The sequence below is a fragment of the Eulemur rufifrons genome, chromosome 19 (genome assembly GCF_041146395.1).
Source record: "Eulemur rufifrons isolate Redbay chromosome 19, OSU_ERuf_1, whole genome shotgun sequence".
Classification (NCBI taxonomy): Eukaryota; Metazoa; Chordata; class Mammalia; order Primates; family Lemuridae; genus Eulemur; species Eulemur rufifrons.
The window spans coordinates 71,099,810-71,118,319 of NC_091001.1; the positions used below are offsets into that span (position 1 = coordinate 71,099,810).

Here is an 18,510-nt window from a genome sequence, read left to right on the forward strand (position 1 = left end):
TAGCCATTTTATGGGATTTAGGGAGAACACAGAGATAAATGTGTATGTCCAATCCACCACCTTTGCTAAAAGCACCTGTGAGTAATTTTGCCCAAATGAGCCCCAGCACTTGAATTCCTGCTTATCTATGATGTGCTTGGGTAGCCCAATGTCTCAACACAACTGGCAATCTGGACTGTCCTCTACTAAAAGCCTTTTCTGCTACAGGCTGACCTTGTCTGAAAAGTTCTCAAGGCACCAGAACACACACCTAGTCTGTGCTACTCTTCTTGCTGTGTCCTTGTGCTATTCTTCTTGCAATTGCTGTGTCTTTGGAAAAAACTGCTATTCCTTTTTCTGACCATACCCCAAAGGACACAGATTTCTGAGCACACGTAGCTATTAGAACAATGTCTACCTCCAACCTTACCCTAGCACCAGCACATATAAGAACAACACCTATCTCCCCAGCCCTACCCCAGGATCATATATTGCCCGAAAGTAAGAGAATCCATGTAAGTTTCAATACATTTCTTGGCTAAACCTTCTCACATTTTTCCCTTTTGAGGTCTTTGGAAGCTTTAATAGGAGGCAGCATATATGTTTGTATTTTTATCAGTATTCTGTGTGTCTGTGGTTTTTTGGAAGGAAATAATCATTTGTCTAGAAAAGTAAGGGTATTGTTTCTTTTCACCTGGAACAAGAAAATTACTCTTGAACACTTTATCAAGTAAAAGGAGACAAACATGTTCCGCTACCTCCTGGAAACTTTTCATGGTGGCAGAATTTGTGGAGCCGAGTGACATAGGCTCTCTTTCCCCTGAGGTCATCAGAGTGAAGTTACTGTGTCTAAAACCCTCCCCACTCTGCCAAGGGTGGCGCATCTTAGTTCAGCGTCAATTTTGTTCCAAGAGATCAGAAACACACACAATGTTATGTGAAATACTTACTTTCAGAGTATTGCCTAATGCCTTCTCATTTTTTTGAGAAATGTTTTTTCTTCAGTGTTAAATTTGTCTACATGCTCATTTTAGGCCAGACGTTTGATCAACACCAATACAGAGAAATTTTGACTTCCCATAATTTTCAAAATAAAGCCTGGTTCCAGAATTTTCAGAGGACGAGAACTCCTAGGAGTTCAGGGTGCTATTTTCTATTTTAACATTAAACCTGGGAAATGCTTTTTAGACTGTCTTGAGAGGATTTATAGGAAGGAGAAGGGGAAGGAGTCAATCTTCTATTAAGCTGTTAAGCTGGTTTGTGAATTCTTAAATCTGTGGTGGGAAAGGAATGAAGAAATCTAATACTTTTGACCTTCTTGATCCTAAAAATAGTTATCGTGTGTGAATAAGAATTTCACCACTCTGAAAGGAAATATTTCAAAGGGAACTAAAGAATATGTCAGAAGACTTTCAGATTGTAAAAATTAGTTATGTGAAAGACTAATATGAGAACCCTTAACAGTGGCCCAGCACAACATCACCTGAACAGCTCTGGAATCTTTTCATACTTTCAAACTGCACTGTAAACTGTCTGCCCCATTAGACATTATTCTCAATGAAGTAATGAACCCTCATCTATACTTCTTTGAAAACTGCATACCACCTAGAACAACATATTTGGAGCATAACAAATATTTATGACTATCTTAAAAATTAACTTTTTAGTTATTTTTACTAAAGATAAATAGTAAACACATCTGTTCTTAAAGGCACATAGAAATACTGAAGTGAACAGATTAATTACTTACTTAAAAGATGTACTTGTATGCCCACCATGTGTTATGTATTTTGATAAGCTCCAGGAATACAGTCAGAAGTTATATAGAAATGGCTGTGCATTCACCACATTACAATAGAGTGGTGAAGACGGATGATTAAACAAATAAAGACAAAATATGGGATAAATGCCATAGTGGCAGAATTGTAAAGAGTTTAGATGGCATTATAGCTAGGAGTTCTACCCTAATCCAGAGGTAAGGAAAGGAGTGCCAGCTGTTATTCTGAATAGTAAATAAGAGCTATCCAGAAAAAATAAGGAAAAGGAGTTTTCAAAGAGGAGGGACTAGCATGTGAAAATATATAGAAAAAAAGAGAAATCAATTTTAACACTACTAGAACAAAGAAATTTGTGAAGGGAGAGTGGTGATAATTAGGGTGTGCAGGTAGATAGCTAATGATGATAATAATTCAGGGACTTTAAAGTCACATCAAGAGTGTTGATTTCATTATGACAATAATAAAGAGTCATTTAATATTCTTTAGACTGGTGATGGCATGATTAGATTTGCACTTTTGGTAGATCATTTTGGCTGCAAATGAACAATGAAAGGGAACAAAATATTGAAGGTGGGACTTCTTGTTCCAGTATTATTAGAGAAGCTGGCATTAGATTTATTTTGTTATATAAACAACTATAAAACTAGACAAATTATGTAAAGAAAATATTTACAGGTATTGGACAGCAGTCAGGGCAAGGCTGAGATGCTCCGGAGGGGAGGGGAGGAAGCACTCTCTTCCCTGTGGCTTTCTCTCCTGAGGCAATGTCCAATGCATGATGCTTAAAAGCAGGAAGGGCATTCTTACAGGGTAGAGTAAAACAGAATTTGGTGTTTGGGGGATGCTAATGTGGCTGAAGTTTTTAGAGCATGTTGGCAGGGTGGAGGTAGCCATAGCTATAACTATCTGGAAATCCCTCTGATCCTTGGGTGCAAGGTAAATTCCACAAGGCACAGTAGCAGGGAACTACCGATGAGGGGCAGACAGCTGAGCAGACATTTCTCATCACACAAAGATCATGCATGGAAAGCCGTGGAGATGTTGGAGTTTTCACCCAACTAGACTTCAGACTCCTTAATAATTAGGATGAATTAAGCCAGACATTCAGTTGAGACTCCCCAAATAGACATGATTAGTGCCATACGCATTGTCTGGGGAATGGACACTCTTGAAGCTCTGACTTGGGGGGGATGAGGGGAGCATGGGCAATATATATAACCTGAACTTTTATACCCCCATAATAAGCTGAAATAAAAAAAAGAAAAGTAAAGATTTCACTCTAGGGCTACTTTATACCTACTTTGACAAGTGCTTTGTTCTAGAGTTAAGGGCAAAACTGAAATAAACTCATTCTTAAAAAGCCAGATTCCTAACAGGCCATCCCTGTCCATGCCAGGGGCTTGGGCACTGCAGAAGCTAGCAATGCAAAATCACTGAAAGAGGAGTTGGAAAGAGATTCGCATAATCCCAAGGTGGCAAGATCTGGCTCCAGCACACTAGGAGAACCAACAAGTGCTCTGGGGAGATGAGGTGGATCTCTTTCATTTGTCCTTTGAGACCATTCTTCACCTTTCCCTACACTGCCCTGAAGTCTGACTTGTAGGAATCACATTAACAGACTCTATTAATCAGGGCTCTCCAGAGAAAGAGAACCAGTAAGAGGTATATATATCTCCATATATATGAATATGGATATAGATATGAGATTTATTATGGGAATTGGCTCATGTGAGGCCAAAGGGTCCTGAGACCTGTCCTCTGCAAACTGGAGAACTGGGAAAATCAGTGGTATAATTCAGTTTTAAGTATGAAGGCTTGAGAACAGAAGCTCTGACGTCCAGCTTAAGGGAAGAGAGAAAGAATTTGTCATTCCTTGGCCTTTTTGTTCTGTCCAGACCCTCGATGGATTAGAATATGCCCATCCACATTAGTGAGGACAAGTCTTGTTTACTGATTCAAATGTTAATCTCTTCCAGAAACATACTCACAGACACATCCAGAAATAATGTTTTACCAGCTATCTTAACACAGTCAAGTTGACACATAAAATTAACTATCACAGACTCCCTTACCTTAACCAGTCAGTGTGTTAGGTAGATAGTGAGGGATTCTGGGTCTCCTAGGGATGAAAGTGGGTGCTGTGGCCCCCTTCTTGGTCCTGCTCTACCCTAATTTCCCAAGCAACTGCCATACCTGGGGTTGCCATGCCTGGGAAGGAGGGAATATTCTATGAATCTGCCAATCAACTTAGCACTCCAGCTGCAAAAGAATGCAGAGAACTAGAGTCTCTATTCCATAGGCCCAGCAGCATAGGTATCACAGAGTCCAGAAATTGACCTAGAACAACTTGCATGAGTACTTAAGGGTCAGGTCATGTGACTCCTAACTGTCCAATCAAAGTGGTTCCATGGTGACCTCTGAACCACAAGTGAGGTCTCATTCTGGGCACCATAAAACAAGACACAGACCATAGTCAAGTCCCTTTTTCTGTGCCCTTCCTTTTGCTCTCCCTTTGCTTCAACAGTGGGTTCAGTCATCTGTGGTGTATGTATCATGCTCTGTAAAACTGTATGTTTCTCTTGTTCTATAATCCTATCTTTTTCTTCTCAATAAACCTCATTTTCTTTTTTTTTTTTTTTTTTTTTTTTTGAGACAGAGTCTCACTTTGTTGCCCAGGCTAGAGTGAGTGCTGTGGCGTCAGCCTAGCTCACAGCAACCTCAAACTCCTGGACTTAAGCGATCCTACTGCCTCAGCCTCCCGAGTAGCTGGGACTACAGGCATGCGCCACTATGCCCGGCTAATTTTTCTATATATATATTTTTAGTTGTCCATATAATTTCTTTCTATTTTTAGTAGAGACGGGGTCTCGCTCTTGCTCAGGCTGGTCTCGAACTCCTGACCTTGAGCGATCCACCCGCCTCGGCCTCCCAGAGTGCTAGGATTACAGGCGTGAGCCACCGCGCCCGGCCAAACCTCATTTTCTTGCTATCCTAACTTTGGTGTGTCTGGTCATTCTTCAGTCATGAGCACACCAAGAATGGACAGTTTCAGGCTAAAACCTGACCAGTGCACCCTGGCTCCCAGCTGTGTTGTCAGTGCTAAGCAGAGGAAAGGCAGAGATTGATATTGGGCCTGTGTTACCAGTTTCTTCCCTATGGGCTCATCTCTGTTTGGCTGGGTCCCTTGACTGTGTCCTACCAGGTAGGTGACACTACTTTCTCTTTCTCTCCCTCTCCCCCTCAAGTCCCTCAGGTTCCAGGTTCCAGGTTCTAGATACTGTTCTCTCTCTACTTTTTTAGGCTAGAGAGCTAAAAGGTATCCTGACCTTCCTTGCTGAACTATTCCTTATAGGTTCCATGCTCTGTCAAAACTTTGCAAATTGTCTCTTTTTAAATAATCCTAAAATTTCTATAATTTGATGATGCTGTAATTTTCCTACCAGCATCCTGCATGACATAGAAGTAATAAAGGAAATCATCAGTATAAGCCTTAATATGAGTATTAAGTGATTTTAAAACATTCATCAAAATATTGGGTGGATAAGCCTTTTGCCTCCAATAATATTGTGAATTTATTGATATTTGGTAACTTGCCTCTTTTATAATATATTCTTCCTATAATGCTATAGATATTGTACTACCCTATAATGCTATAGATATTGTATTGTATTTGTGAATACAAATAAATGTAATATTCCTTGCTTAACCCAAAGAAACTAATGTACTTTTTAAAAACAGCAATTTTCTATACTCAGGAAGAAATTAGGCAGATAAAAAATTATGACTATGTAATGTGTGTGTGTTATTAAGGAGCAGGTCAGATAAATAGCAAAAAATATAGTTTAATGGATATAGCAATTATTTCAGTAAGTCAGTTATTACTAGTGATATTTTCTATATAATGTTAACTTTAAACCAATTATAGAGTTGAACTCTTCAATGAAAACAAAAGCTCTCACCTAAAGGGGAAGCTGCATTGCCTGTTTCCTACCAGTCAGATCATCTGATACTCTATGTCTTAGGCCACAGATTATAAATATAAATATAAATATTGATGTCTATCTATCTAGACCAATTTTTTTTTAATTCTAGAAATTTCTTTCCCTTACATTCATAATAAATTTGGGCTTTTCTCTAGGATTCTATAATAGCAATTTTAAAGACTCACTAAAATTTTATTTTACTTACATCATCTTTTGATCTCACTTCAGAAAAAAGAACCAGTTTAATTACCATTATGAATATGTCATTATTATAATAATATTTTAAGTTAGTACAGGGCTTTGACATTTCTAAAATGCTTTCACAAACATTTATTCTTACAATGGTTTATAGGGAGTTTGAAATGATTATTTTTTTCAGGATTACAGATGAGAACTTAAAGCTCAGATAAATTAAATTAATTTTGCAAGAATAAACAGTTCCCTAGGGAAAGATTAAATTTGGATAAAATCTGAGTCTTCCAATTTCAATGCTAGCACTTTTTTCAGTTGATCTTATTAAAGAAAACAGCAGCAACATTAAACAAATCAAATCAAAATGAAATACTTTCTAAAATCTAAAATTGCCTAATTAAAACTAAAAACACAAGTAAGCAACTTCTATTTTAAAAGTCTGGGTTTATATTATACTTGTTTACTACATATACTGACAAAGTGAGGGCAAGGTGTATTTACTAATCTGCACTATTACCCCAAGGATACTAGCCTGTGACCTTAGGGGGCTTTCTGTACTTCAGATGCCTCTTCTATTTCTATGACTAAGGATAATAATTTCTTAGAGCAGTGTTTGCTAAATAGTAGGCACTCCATAAATGATAGTGATGACGGTTGTGTTACCATTATAATTTCCATTGCTATTATTCCATCCAACTCTGGATTGTTTTTATATTCAGAGAGCCAGCATTGTACCATTTGGAACTTTGCCCTGAAATTTCAATAGGTGAGAGTGGGAGAGCTAAGAGACGGTCTATTTACCTGATATCTTTGGCTTTCTTCTGTAGGAGGCTTTTGTTGTTTTGCTAATTTACCAAAATATTTTAATATTTGCTTTACTTAGCTATAAAATGGGAATAATAACAATATGTAGTGAATAATAGTGTACACAAAAACTTATTTATAGACTGCAAAGTGTCAAATACATTACAGTGGCCTCCTTACCCCCAATCTGTGGTGGATACATTCCAAGAGCCCTAGTAGATGACTGAAATTGTGGATAGTACCAAACCCTATATATACTATGTTTTTTTCTATACATACACACTTATGATAAAGTTTAATTTATAAATTAGGCACAGTAAGAGGTTAACAACAAGAACTAATGGAATGATTATAACAACATACCATAATAAAAGTTATGTGAATGTGATCACTCTCTCAAAATATCTCACTATACTGTAACTAAAAGTGCCCAAAGCAAACCTTCAAATAAGGGGGTATTACTGTATTGGTCCATATGGAGAGGGTATAATGAAGAATTGTAATATTAGCTAATAGTCACTGTTAATTTAAATATTCACACATTACTTTAATTCATAATCGAAATAAATATGTGTTTTAGACAAATACATTGGGGATCAAACGGAAAACAAATGTAGGACAAATATTGGTGGTTGGCAAATACTTTAACATGAATATGGGAAGAAAATGTTGAAAGTGATCTGTTCGTATAATACACACAGAGTGAACTTCTGCTAACTATCCTCACAATCTGTATATCCTTGCTTAACCTCCCCAAAGGGTAAATTGATAACATTTTCTCTTATTCTGCAATGTATTTGGCTTTTAGAGTAATAAAGTCACTTTATGTCTGGAATGTGATTGGAAATCAAATAGATGTCTAAAAGTGGCCTAGTATATTTCAATTACTATAAAACCCTCTCAGTTTTCTGTGTCTATAATTATATAATTAGACTTTTTCTTTTTGTAATTGCTGTAAATTCTGACACCAAGATGTCCATGGTATTAATACATGACATCCACTAGATGTCACTATTCTCAAAGCAATAAAATAGAATTTGTGCTATGACATAATCAAAGATACATTTTCAGTCTGCTTCTTTCTCCTCCGCCCCATTCTTTTCCCATTTGAGCCCGTGAATTTTGCTTTAAAAATAAAATTGGCTTTCCAAAAACCTTTCTGAAAGTGAATCAGGTTGATAAGTCATTTAGACTACATTTCATACTCTGATACTGAAGGCTATCAACCTGAAATTTTGTGTATTGGAAGAAAAAAATAATAAAATATAGAATTAGGGCAAAAGATATGGGGTTTTGTCGAAGATTTTTTAGCATCTCCGAAATACCCATAAACCATTCAAAGAGAAGGACTGGGAGACAAAAGACGTTAGGTTAACATGAAAGAAAAATCTCCATGTCACTTTTTCTTATTTGCTAATTCAGAGAAAATACACTCCATGCATTTATATAAATAACACAGTTCAGAGATATGATTCCACTCTGTGAGAGTTCCAGTTAATAGAACCAGTAACCATTATACCAGAACTCATAAAATCCTACCTTGGGGAAAGGGGAAAAATTGTAGCAGTTCATTGGCTAGAAAAAATAACAATTTTTCAATAATATTTTTCAAAGAAAGAAAGCTTAGAAGGACATTGTATATTTAAAGTGGTCAATATATAATGAAAACTATACTTTATGCAATATTTATATTCTTATTTCTGATTCTCTATATTTTACAAAGAACAAGTATTACTTTCTTGTTTAAAAATATATAAAATGTACAATATGCTGTTCGAAAAAATTACTACCATGTACCCCTTTTCATCCTCCCTCTGGAATATCAACAAATGGGAACTCCAAGTGCTGCAGAACTCAGCTCTGGACCTGAGGAACTTACCAACCATTAACCTGTTAGAAGAATGAACTACCTGTAATGTTGGAAAAAACATCAAACATATTTTACTCACCTCACTTTTCTCTAGACTTTGCCTGTTTTATAATACTTTCAAGCCCAGGAGGCATCTGGGAAACTGTATTCTATTATCCTGAAAGAAAAGTCACCTGACAACAAACTTAGATGATTTATCTATGACCCTCCCTTTTAGTAAGAAAAAGAAATTGATGTGAAGCAACATTAACAAAAAGCAATAGGGAATTCAGGGATATCAGCTGGGTACATTAATAGACCTACTGAATGGAGCCACTTGTGAACTCATCAAGTAAGGCTATAGCTTACGGAAGAATTGAAGGCAGTAATTTTCTTCAAGTATTTTAACCAAACAAATCTCTTTGAATAGTTATTCATTGACTCATTTATTCATTCCACAAATAGTTTTGAGTGAGTATGTCCTGGTACTATTCTAGGTACTTGGTTAACAGCAGTGAGTTAAAGAAGGCAATAATCTTTGCCCTCCAGGAGATCATATGCAGTAGAGAAAATGACAGGAAAATGTATAATTGTCTTTGTTCTTCATTTTTTAAGTAAACCTAAATTAAGTTATGGTATTTAAAAAATCCTCCCAATAACACTCAAATACTTATTCTTTAACAATCTTTATGTTCTATAGTTAACATTTCTGTAAAATGGTAACATATTAATATGGAATTATAACATGCTTTATAGGTTTTTGTGTTTTACAGGTTTTAAACAGTGTTTTTCCACCCAACAGTAATTATTATTTATTTTGTTCAAGAGCAATAATCTCATCAAAAGAGAATATATAGGCTGGGTGAGGTGGCTCACGCCTGTAATCCTAGCACTCTGGGAGGCTGAGGCCGGAGGATTGCTTGAGTTCAGGAATTCGAGACTAGCCTGAGCAAGAGCAAGCCCCCATCTCTACAAAAAATAGAAAGAAATTACCTGGACAACTAAAAATATACCGAAAAAATTAGCTGGGCATGGTGGCACATGCCTGTAGTCTCAGCTACTTGGGAGGCTGAGGCAGGAGGATAGCTTGAGCCCAGGAGTTTGAGGTTGCTGTGAGCTAGGCTGATGCCATGGCACTCTAGCCTGGGCAACAGAGTGAGACTCTGTCTCAAAACAAAAATTTATAAAAAAATTAAAAAAAAGAATATATAATCAAAAGAGGTCATATGTGTGTGTGTATATATAAAAATATTAGGTCATTAAATATGAAATTCCAATTTTGAATTAAAAGTGTAGTTTGTTATATCTCAAACAAGAAGCAGTACAATTAATCAAAATACGCGCCTAAACTGTTGACACGGTTTTGCCATCTTAACAGTAGCTTGTTCCTGCCAGCAGTGCAGAAGCCTGGAGAGTGAGTGGCAAAGAAATTGTAAAAGGCATTTTTCACATCTTGTTCATAATTGAATATTTTATCTTGCAGTTAGTGATCCAAATCCTGGAAGGAAGTGGTAGTGTGTTGGTGCAAGGTCTGTGAATATGGTGGATGACAATTTCCAAGTCCAGCTTCTATAGCATTGTTTCTGAGCAGCATTGTTCGTGTGACATGTGGTTGAGTGTTGTCATGCAAGAGGATTGGCCTGTCTCTGTTGACCAATCTCAGTTCCTTCATCACATGCATCATTTTGTCCAGTTGGTTGCAGTAGACATCTGCTGTAATCAATTGACCAGGTTTTATGAGGCTGTAGTGGATAATACCAACATTGGACCATCAGACACCATTAGCTTTTTTGATGAATATTCAGTTTTGGACTGTGTTTCAGCACTTCATCTTTATCCAACCGTTGTGCCAAATTCTTGCAATTGTCAAAAAGAATCCGTTTTTCATCATATATAGCAATATGTTGTAGAAATGGTTCGCCTTTATGTCTTGACTGCAAAGAAAGGCAGGCTTCCAGACGATTTCTCCTGATGCTCATCTAATTCATGCAGAAACCATCTATCCAGCTTCTTTACCTTGCCATTTATTTCAAAAGGTCCAATATTGTTGGTATAGTAAAATCAAACCTTGCTGGTAATTCATGAGTAGGTTGAGATGGATTCGCTTCCGCTACAGCTTTCAGCTCATCATTATCCACGTTGGTCTCAGTTTGTCTACATGGCTCATTTTCAAGATTAAAATCACCAGAACTTCTCTAACCATCCAGGTACTGTGCGTTCATTAGCCACATCCTTCCCAAACACTTCGTTGATATTTTGAGCTGTCTGTGCTGCATTGGTTCCAGGACAGAACTCATATTCGAAAATAATTTTTGAATTCGAATTTTTGACTTATCCATGTTTTCACAAAAATTGCTCTAAAAAAATTTTAAAGATAATCACAAGCTAAAATGTGTGTTTGAAAGACTGAGGTTGTACCTTCACGATAAAAATAAAACAAGTGTCAAAGTGAAATGTCAGCAATATCAACTTTCAAACTGAGTACTTAAGGAAATCGGACATTTCATACTTAATATCCTGTGTGTGTGTGTGTGTGTGTGTGTGTGTGTGTCTCTCTCTCTCTCTCTCTCTCTCTCTGTAAACACACACACACATATATATACACACACACACACATATATATCTCATGTGCATGAAAGAAAAGCAAAACTATTTTATTTCTTGGTGATTTTGTCATTGGTAAATTATTTAGAAATAATTCTTTGTATAAAGCTATTTTGATATTTACAGGGTTGATTCCATATTGTTAATGTGTTTTCAAAAGAGGCACATTGTTTTTTCTCTTCAAAAGGATGTTATTAACCTGCTAATATCAAAAAGATTTCTGTTGGGTCTACTGAAATTGAGGATTTGATCTAATTAACAAATCTAGTGGTCTTTCCTCAGGTTTTTTCCCTTCCTTGGCATTTTATTATGGTATTAGTAATGAAAAAGCTGTCTGTTGGTATTATGTATCTTTAAATGTACTTACTTAAAGCAAGGCATAAATACAAAAGGTGGAGAACAGTATTATTTCACAGAGAAAAACAATTATGCATGTCAAGGGAAATTTTAGAATTAATGCACATATTCCACATTTAGTTAATCATTGTTTCTTATATAGGTATTAATACAAAACTCACTAAGGAGATTGCTTTCAAAATAGCTCCAAAATTCAATTATCCCAACCATTCTCACTATTTTATGAGAAGTTAATAAATACGTAAGTTTAATGAAAATGCTCCTTCTCTGGACTTAAAAGGGTGAGAATTTGTAGCCCATTTACGATTTTTTTCATTTATTTGTTTTTAATCTTAAATATTTATTTTCTGCTGCCTTATTTGGTAAAAAATATTTAACATTTTAGTTTGGAAATCTTTATAAATAACCAAGTTAATTTCTTTTGCTTTTGCTTTTTTTCATGTCTTTTGTCCTCATATCATGATAAAGAATCACTTTTTCTGGAAGGTAGGTAAAGTTTATAGTCACTTCTCAGCTGCTACTGAGATAGTGCCTATCTAATTTTCTGCTTTTTTTTTTTTTTTGCCTTTGGGCTCTATATCCATAGCTGCTTTCTTCTTTTCTTATATTACCTTTTCATTCTTTCATTTGATGAATGCTGGATTCTTTGGACTGGACTTCTATGTCTCTATGTCTTAACGTCTTAACTAACTTCCTTCCTTCCTTCATTCTATCATTTCTTTTTTTTTTTTTTTTTTTGAGACAGAGTCTCACTCTGTTGCCCAGGCTAGAGTGAGTGCCATGGCGTCAGCCTAGCTCACAGCAACCTCAAACTCCTGAGCTCAAGCGATTCTCCTGTCTCAGCCTCCCGAGTAGCTGGGACTACAGGCATGCACCACCATGCCCGGCTAATTTTTTTCTATATATATTTTTAGCTGTCCATATAATTTCTTTCTATTTTTAGTAGAGATGGGGTCTCACTCTTGCTCAGGCTGGTCTCGAACTCCTGAGCTCAAACAATCCGCCCACCTCGGCCTCCCAGAGTGCTAGGATTACAGGCGTGAGCCACTGCGCCCGGCCTTTTTTTTCTTTTTTTCTTGTTTTGTTTATATTTTGGAGTAGTTTCTCCACTTGAACTTTCAGATTCCTAATTCTATATTCAACTATGCCATTTATTAAAATGATCACTGTATCTTTTATGAATTAAGATTTTGCTTTCTATGTTCCTTTCTTGTTTTGTGATCGCACCTATTTCACATCATCTCCTTTTTGGTTTATGGGTGGACTCTTCTTTAGCATGTGTAAGAGAATATTAATTAGAACTCCTTTTAACATTTTTTTCTGCTGCCTACATTACTAAAATCAGTTCTTGTTTTGTTTCTCATCATGGCCTTTTTCTTTTACCTTTCCTCAAATATTCAAGATTCTTGTTTGTTTATTTACATTTACTGACGCAGGACTGGTTGATTAGGTGGCTGTTGAAAGTCTTCTCAGATTCTGCCCTTCATCTCCCTTCATTCCAATCATCTATTTCATTTTGCAGAACTACGCAAATAAATCTTCCACAATTAGTGAGTGAGGTTGGAGTCACCAGCCAGACTACATGGATGGGAGGAGCCATTGCCTTCCAATGTGTAGCCATACCTCTCATTTAGAATTGTTTATCATACTTCTAGGAAAAAATAGAAGAATGTTTGAACAATTACTTCACAGATTTAATAAATTCTTACAGTGCTTCTTCTAGCTGCTACCATATTTCTTTGCTTCAGCTTACAGTAAAACTCTTCCAAAGAGCTCACATTTTTTGTCTCCAAATCTCCCTACCATTTGTCTCCCTCCCTACAAAACAGTAAATATAATAAGAATATAAATTTTTCCTGCCTTCCTAGATTTCTCATCCAATCAAGTTCCAGCCATGTCCATTTTATTATTTATTTATTTCTCATATCCCTTTCCTCCTTTCTGTCCCTGCTACCACTGAACTTGTTCAGACTTTTCCCAGCTGAACTATTAAGATAGCTTAATAGTTACCATACTTCTTCCAACTTCTGTCATATTTCTTTGCTGCACTTTATAGTAAAACTCTTCAAAAGAGCTCACATTTTTTTGTCTTTAAACCTCCCTACAATTCTGTTGAAAACCCTCTTGAATCAGGCTTTCATCCACAACCATTCTGTCTAACTACTGAGCAATAAGAGAATCATTTTCACATTATACAGAATATTTCCCTTCTGGATATTAATTTTAGTCATTAATCAAATCTGTTGTGGCTTCAAATATTGTGTTAATTTAGCAGCTAAGTGTATGAGAAAAATAGTCAATATAGATCCCTACTTCACATTTTTTCCTGAATAAAAGTAAATGGATTAGCTACATAAAAATTTATTTACATAAATAATAAAAATACCAGGATAAAACATAACTAAATATTTTTTAAGATGTTGGAATAAAGACACCTTTCTAAATATGACACAAAAAGTATCATATATACACGACACTATTGATAGATTAAATAACAAAGAAATAATACTTTTGTAAATCAAAAGAAAGTGTAAATGTAAAAAACTGAAAATGTTGGATAAATATTTGCAAGAATTATTGACAAAGAATCATAATGCTTAATATGTAATAAATCTCTTAAGAATTAATGGAAAAAAGATCTAATAGTAAAATGGATACAGGGCATAATTAGGAATGCCAGAAAGAAAGATGTGCAAAAAGCTGGTAAAGAGATCATAACAAAAAATTGTCTAATGATAATTTGAGAAATGTAAATAAAACAATTTGCTGCTGTTTCTTGCCCATCAGAAGTATATTAAGAATATCAATACTTTAAGAGAGAATAGAGCAACAGCCTTTCTTATGCATGGCTGGTAAATGTTCAAATTGATAAAAAGAAACAAAACTTTCTAAGGGACAAAATGGCAATATATAAAACCAAAAAATAATTTTTAAAAAGGCTTATTATCTCTATCTATTAATTACTCAGTTTGGGAATTAGTCTAAGGAAATAATGAAATAGAGAGTGTGCAACATATCAAGGTTGTTAACTACAATAGTATTTAGAAAATAGAAATATTTAAAAACTGCCAAAAAAGCCTAGGCAAAGAATTTTTGATGAAGACCCCCCAAAGCAATCACAGCAGCAACAAAAATAAATAAATGGGATCTGATCAAATTAAAAAGCTTTTGCACAATCAAGGAAACTATCATTAGAGCGAATAGAAAGCCTACAGAATAGGAGAAAATATTTGCTCTCTACACATCCAATAAAGGGCTGATAATAAGACTCTATCTAGAACTTGAAAAAATCAAACAGCCCCATCAATAAATGGGCAAAGGAAATGAACAGAAAGTTTTCAAAAGAAGACAGAGTAATGGCCAGCAAACATATAAAAAAATGTCCAACATCTCTAGTCATTAGAGAAATGCAAATCAAAACCACAATGAGATATCACCTAACCCCAGTGAGATTAGCCTCTATCAAAAAATCCCCAAACAACAAATGATGGTGAGGATATGGAGAGACGGGAACACTCTTACACTGCTGGTGGGACTGCAAATTAGTGCAACCTCTGTGGAAAAGAATTTGGAGATACCTCAAAGAGCTAATAATAGAAATACCATTTGATCCAGCAATAGCACTATTAGGCATCTACTCAAAGGAGCAAAAGACACTCTATAATAAAGACATCTGCACCCGAATGTTCATGGCAGCACAATTCACTATTGCAAGGATGTGGAAACAACCCAAGTGCCCATCAATTCATGAGTGGATTATTAAAATTTGGTATATGTATACAATGGAATATTACTCAACTATAAGAAAAGACAGTGATCTAGCACCTCTTATATTTTCCTGAATAGAATTTGAGCCCATTATCCAAAGTGAGGTATCACAAGATTGGAAGAATAGGTGCCACATGTACTCGCCATCAAATTGGCACTGACTGATCAACACTGTGGTGCTCACACGGTAGTAATATTCTCCAGGGATTAGGGGGGTGAGGGTGGGGTAAACTTACAACTAATGGACGCGGCGAGCATTGTAGAGGGGAAGGGCGTGCCTCTAATCCTCACTTGGGTGAGGCAAAGACATAAAATGTAACCAAAATGTTTGTACCCTCATAATATCCTGAAATAAAAATTGAAAAAAATAAAAAAATAAAAACTGCCAAAAAAAGAAGGATTGGTGACAAACTGCGGCTCATCTCTGTGATGGTATATAATTCACTCATTAAATGATGTTGTGCACAAATATTTAAAGTCATTGATTTATGGTCAAAATTATATTGCTAAGTAAGCTTATTAGCTTACAAAATGCATATAATACTTAAAAATAGTATACATAACATGAATATATTAACATGACATATATTACATACATACATATAAATACATAACATGAATATTTTCCCGCCTACTTAGATTTCACATCCAATCAAGAGCAAGTCATGTCTATTTTATCATTTATTTATTTCTTATATCCTTTCCCTCTTCTCTGTCCCTGCTACCACTGAACTTGTTCAGACTTTTCCCAGTTGAACTATCTTTATCAGTATTTGTCTTTTATTTCCGTCTATCAGAGCAATTTTTCTAATACTCACATCTGATTATTCAATCTTCTCCTTAAAATCCTTCAGTGGTTTGCATGCTAGAAAATGTCCACGCTGCCAAACGTGTAAAATTCAAAAATCCTTATGATCTGAAGCCTTACTACCTGTCCAGGCTTATGTCCCATCACTGTGAGCCTTAATTTCCTGCTATATTAGTTTCCCAGGGCTGCATTAAAATTATCACAAAATGTGATGCTTAAAACAACAGAAATGTATTCTCTCAGCGTTCTAGAGGCCAGAAGTCCACAATCTGGGTGATTTCTTTTGTAGGTTCTGAGGGAGAATCTATTCCATGCCTCTTTCCTGGCTTCTGATGGCTGCCGGCAACCCTTGGCATTCCTTGACTTGAGGCTGCATAACTCCAGTCTCTGCCTTGATCTTTACTTGGCCTTTCTCTCTCTGCCTGTGTGTGTCAAATCTCCCTTTCCTTTTGTCTATAAGGACACCAGTCATTGGATTTAGGGTCCACCCCCAAACCAGGATGATCTAATCTTGAGAAAGTTAATTATATTTGCAAAGGCCATGTTTCCAAATAAGGTCAAGTTCATAGGTGCTGGGGGTTAGGATTTAGGCATATCTTTCTCCTGGACACAATTCAACCCACTGTACCTTCCCTTCTTATGCTCTAGTAATACTGAACTACATGTGGTCCCCAAACCCATTCTCTTTCTTTACACATTTTTTCTGCCTGGAATTTTACTCCTCATATGTCTTGACAACTTTTCCTTATTTTTCTATTTGTATCTCAAGGTGTAGTTTGTATAAGACTTTTCTAACATTTACATAGAGTTAGCTTCTCTCACACCTCTAATGGTCCAATGGCCAATAATATATCAGCACCCCACTGCACTGAGAAGTTTTCTCTCATGATTCTCTTTATTGAACTGTGACTCCTTATAAACAGGGATCATCCATTTTTATCTTTGCATCCCTAGGATTCCTTTGATGGATCAATAAACTTCTTCATAACTGCTGTACCAGACACTGCACCATAAAATGCTAAGACTCATGCAACAGATATTCATGAGCATGAATTTCTCTCTGTGACATGGTACTGGGTACTGGAGGAGCTGCCAGAGAAATGGAAGACATACTCTTGACCTCAAGAATTTTCTTATAGACTGAAAACAAAATTGAAAGGATTAAATAACTATTTGGGGCTAGCAAATAACTAAATGACAAAAGGAAGGAAATATACTGTATCTTCTGCATTAAGAGGATGAATATCACTGTGGTAACAAAGATGCAAGCTTCACAGAAAATGCAAATTAAAGGATCTTAAAGAAGGAGTAGGATTTGGAGAACGCACCAAGGCATTCTTTAAATAGTTAATCTGATGATGGGGGGGAATAGTTCATGCATATCACTTAATCTTCAATTAGTTCAGTTCACTTCAGAGCTCCATCCATGAAAGCTTTATATGAGGAAGAACAGCGTCATATTGTGCAGAGCAATAGAGTTTGGAGCCTGACAGGCCTGGCTTTGAATTGCCCTGTGCTATTTCCTGGCTGTGTGACCTCAGGAAAATTACATGACACTCTGAATCTGTCTTCTTCTTCATAAACTGGAGATAAGAAATCTTGCCTCTCCTAACAGTGCTGTAAATTAAAATGACAATACATGTGTAACACCTATTTTATAGGTGTTAGTCAATAAAGATGAAATCCCTTTGGAGTTGTGTCTTTATTTTATTGTTCTTGTTTTGTTTTTGTGTTTTGCCTGTAGACTGGTATCAAGGTTAATTCAAGCTAGTGAGGATATGTCTCTATGATTAGGTGCTTTGATTTAGATAAAGAGAACATTTGTTTTTTCAGCTAAAAAGAACACTGAACCCAGATATCTCATACTGCATGCACGATTTTTGCTTGGGAAAGTCATGATGACCAGGCTTTCCCACTAACTAGGCAATAAAGGGAGCATCAGTTATCCATCTCCTCAGCAGCAATTAATAAAGGGGAAGGACATAGTGTTTGCTCAGGATTTTGAGCTTCTCCGTGGGAAGGTGCTAGATTTGTAATGAGTTGGTATCTGGCTGAAATTAGGAGCAAGCTGTAGGCTTACTGAGTTTTCTCATTCTAAACATAGAGAAAGCTGGGTAGTCAGAACAGTGAAAAGAATTTCTAAATTGTGAGATTTCTCTAGCAGGGCAACTGTTGTTTCTTGCTGTGCTGACATGGCAGTGATTCTCGAACTGGAGCCAGCATCCAAATGTCCTGGGAGACTTACTAAGCCTGGATTCCTGTGCACCCACCTGCAGAGTTTCTGGTTTAGGAGGTCTGGCGTGGAGTCTGATCGTTTGCATTTCTAACAAGTTCACTGGTGATCATGACGCTGCTGGTCCAAGGATTACATTTTGAGAACTACAGTTT

General features: G+C 36.2%; 1 non-coding gene across 1 annotated transcript; it reads right to left on the reverse strand.

Annotated features, from left to right (window-relative positions):
- Positions 1-976: 976 nt before the first annotated feature.
- LOC138400454 (small nucleolar RNA SNORD78) lies at positions 977-1,041 on the reverse strand. Its single transcript, XR_011236334.1, has one exon. It is a non-coding gene; the product is annotated as a small nucleolar RNA SNORD78 (small nucleolar RNA).
- Positions 1,042-18,510: the final 17,469 nt, after the last annotated feature.